The following is a 4,033-nucleotide window of genomic DNA, read 5'->3' on the forward strand; positions in this document are numbered from 1 at the left end:
GTTTCAGAAGAGTGATATAGTGAAAAAACATGCGAATGGAAAACATGTGGTAGTTTATTGCCGGCCGTGGTGGCCGAGCGGTTCTAGGCGCTACAGTCTGGAACCGCGCGACCGCTACGGTCGCAGGTTCGAATCCTGATCCTGGCATGGAAGTGTGTGATGTCCTTAGGTTAGTTAGGTTTAATTAGTTCTAAGTTCTAGGGGACTGATGACCTTAGAAGTTAAGTCCCATAGTGCTCAGAGCCATTTGAACCATTTTTTTTAGTTTATTTTTTATGCTACAAGAAAATCTTTTTTGAAAAGCTGCTTTAATAACTTTGTATCTTTTACATGCACTACGTTCTCTCAAAAGCGCAGCAGTTAATTCATCTTTCAGGTTTCTGCCTTCCTTGAATCAATCCTAGATGTGAACACGATTCTTCCCGTAGCACAGCTGGGAAACCTGACATAAACAGTCCACTACAAAGAGTTGCGGCAATGAGGCTCAACTGTTTGAGCCCCTCAGCCGGCCTCCTGTAAACATATCACTTACAGCACGATGTAATCCCATTATTGCTATGACGTGGCACTCAAAATGCTAATTCAGTGTGGTACACACAACATTTATGGCTCCAGACAACATTCCTGCGCTGCTTACATCGCATAGGTTACAGTTGTTCTCTGAAATTCAATCATCACCCATCTAAGTGTCCCGCAAAAAAATACGCTCGTCACGCAAGATGTCTGGCCGTAGCTACTTAATACTACCCGTGCGAACCCGGGCCGGTCCCCGTTTGAACACTGTGGCACTCTTCCCTCCTTATTTCGGTGCTTAGTATTTTTTTTTTTTTTTTTTTTTTTTTGCTCTGTAAATCTTAAACTGCAGAATACAGCATAATCAAGGAGTCGAATTTAGGCTCTTCTCTTAGTTATGAGTGTGGTGCTGCCATTCCTGTTAACGTACATCCCCGTGATTACCTTCAATTAATCAATGTTCAAAGTGACCACTTAATTCACACCTCGACCTAGGATCGTGTCATATGTTACCAACGGCACACATATGACATCACCTACATTGGATTCCATTTATTAGCGAAAGCGCTGGGCAGGTGAGATGCAACAACACTGACGATACACTGAGCCCGTATCTTTTTATCTATTTCAGAGTATAATTTTTGGTTCGACTTTTTATATGTAGGTCCCATTTTCTAATTTGAATCCAGTAAGTTGTACGATCTTTCCTTCTGTTATTTCTAATTCGACTAATAAAAATATGAAAATGATCTGTGTTAGTACCTGGTTTTTCCTCTGAATTAAAAATCTGTGAACGCTACCCACTCGTCCCCAAAATTGACAGCTTTGCGTATGTACAACGTTCCGCTCATAGTTTGGCCAGTACGCACCATGGAAAGAATGCCATAGTGCATTCCTGATGATATTTGTTAAAGAAGGCCCACCTAATCAAGGGAAATGTTGTAGGAAGTGGGGTTCATAGATGGAAGTCGACTTTACAGTTGCCAAACATTTTTGTTTTTTCAAATTATAAAGAAAACTAACATGGGAAATTATTAGAATGTGACTTTTGCTAAACAAACAGAAAGAAAATTAGCATGAAATACTGAAGTCAATCATTGGGGTAACACCTTTAGGAAGGCTGACGAGGGAATAAAATCAGAGTTCGTCATTTGCGCAACTCGTGTTTCCAAATTAACAAGAGAAAATAAAAATACGTGCTCCACATCCGAAATGCACAAAGAACTACCTCAATGCGAGCTGCTTGCAGTAAGCACTCTGTAACAGGAAACTAATGCCTCATGCTATTAGCAAAAGCCGCACTTACGTCTTCAAACTGCTCACTAAGCGCGGAACAACAGCCAGGAAGCGAATGACAATAACTCTAAGTTGTATGTTCTCAACCCAGACTCTGTTGGAAGGTTGCATTTTAGCCAGTGTGATAAAAGTGAAATATTACCGTAGCACAGGGTGACAGCCTTCTTGAGTTGGAGTGCTGAGTGCTTTACCGAGTCTAAACCTGTCTGTGTTGTCTATGACTGGTTTGATGGCAAGCATTTCATTGCATAAGCTTGCATTGTCCGGGACCTACAAATACATCAGATGACAGTGAGCACGTGAATGTCATCACTGATTAAATAGTTTGTTAGATGTACCTTGAGTCACTTTGCATTGTAAGTTGTAATGACGTGAAAACAAGACACTTTGCGAAGCAATAACTCAAATTGTAGTTAAATATGGCTGCATATTAAGCATTTGGAGAAATGTTTGCATAACAGAGAACAGTATTAAGTAACAAAAGGAAGTGTGTATCGCCTTTGCACCAAATCAGCTGCAAGTTTGTAAATAAAAATTCTTCTGTAGAATAAGAGTTGTCCCGAAGGAACGTTTCCTGCTTACTTCGAAACTTATTGTCTATCAAGCGTTTACTGCATTGGATAAGTCATCAAAAATTTTAGTAGAGGGGTTGCTTTTCCTTTTTTGGCCTGAAGTCAATTAAGGAAGAATAATGTAGGTAATTCCTTCTTCTAGTATTGTAATTATAAATGTAATTTCTTCTGAACCAAGATTATTTTCAAGAAATTTCATAAAAGGAAATCTAAGCTGAGTTGGGGCAGGTGAAGTGATTAACTCCTCAAACATTTGTCTACAAGATGATAGAGACTGAGCAACACGTATTATTCCTATGACACACTTTTTCGCGATGAAGAATTTGTCCCTTCACACAGAGTTACTCCATTTTATAATTCCGTACGACATTACTGAATGAAAATAATCGAAGTATGTTTAATTACGAACTGCTCTTTCCAAGGTCTACAATAAGAACTGCAGAAGTAGCTGTACTGAGTTGTTTAAGAATAAAATGTGTTTTTTTTAATCTAAATTGTGGTTAATTATACATTTCATAATGGTGAAGATTCTGCATTGGTTTCTAACTTCTGTTCAGACTTCAAATTTATCACTGATGTGCAGTATTTGATACGCTGTGTCGTTTTCAAATTAAGACACCAATACAGGAAAGTTGTCAATAATACTACTTTAAATGTTAACTGCAATTTTCTCAGATTCTGTATGTATGTTGAGACTGATTTCAATACATGTTTCATCTCCAAAAACTACTAATTCTAAATGACTTGTGTTACTAGGGGAGCTCAGTAAGTAATGCAACACTTTTTTTTCTCAAAGGAGATTTATTCATGATTTCCAATAAACCGTATTATTCCCCAGTCTTTTGGCAACAGAATCCTATTTTTCAACTTAATATCTGTTCACTGTGAAGGCCTTACGCCACTGTACTGGGAGGGCCAATATGCCCACAGAGTACCACTCTACTGGTCAACGCGGGCGCTACTCCATAGACTGACGTATTGGCGGCTGGCCGCCACATGGGAGGTCTGACAGTTTTGCGTAACTTTGTTGCCATGATTAGAGACGCCTCGCCCAATGACTCACCGAAACTGGCCAATAAAAATAATGTGTCGCGTTCCTTACTGAACGCGACTCGAAAATTAAAGTTAAATAACACACATTAGAAGCAACAGTGGGCCCAACCGTGTGCAACTCCATTAATGACATTCCCCCAAATCAGAGAAATACCTCCTTCTGCTGTTGATGAATTACGATGTTCTACTTTTCGCTTTCTTTTTGCTAAGCTGTTTTCCAGTTATACAGGGTGTTACAAAAAGGTACGGCCAAACTTTTAGGAAACATTCCTCACACACAAACAAAGAAAAGATCTTGTGTGAACATGTGTCCGGAAACGCTTAATTTCCATGTTAGAGCTCATTTTAGTTTCGTCCACCTACGCTCAATGGAGCACGTTATCATGATTTCATACGGGATACTCTACCTGTGCTGCTAGAACATGTGCCTTTACAAGCACGACACAACATGTGGTTCATGCACGATGGAGCTCCTGCACATTTCAGTCGAAGTGTTCGTACGCTTCTCAACAACAGATTCGGTGACCGATGGATTGGTAGAGGCGGACCAATTCCATGGCCTCCACGCTCTCCTGACTTTCATTTATGGGGGCATTTGA

The sequence above is a fragment of the Schistocerca cancellata genome, chromosome 5, assembly GCF_023864275.1.
Source record: "Schistocerca cancellata isolate TAMUIC-IGC-003103 chromosome 5, iqSchCanc2.1, whole genome shotgun sequence".
In the NCBI taxonomy this organism is placed as follows: Eukaryota; Metazoa; Arthropoda; class Insecta; order Orthoptera; family Acrididae; genus Schistocerca; species Schistocerca cancellata.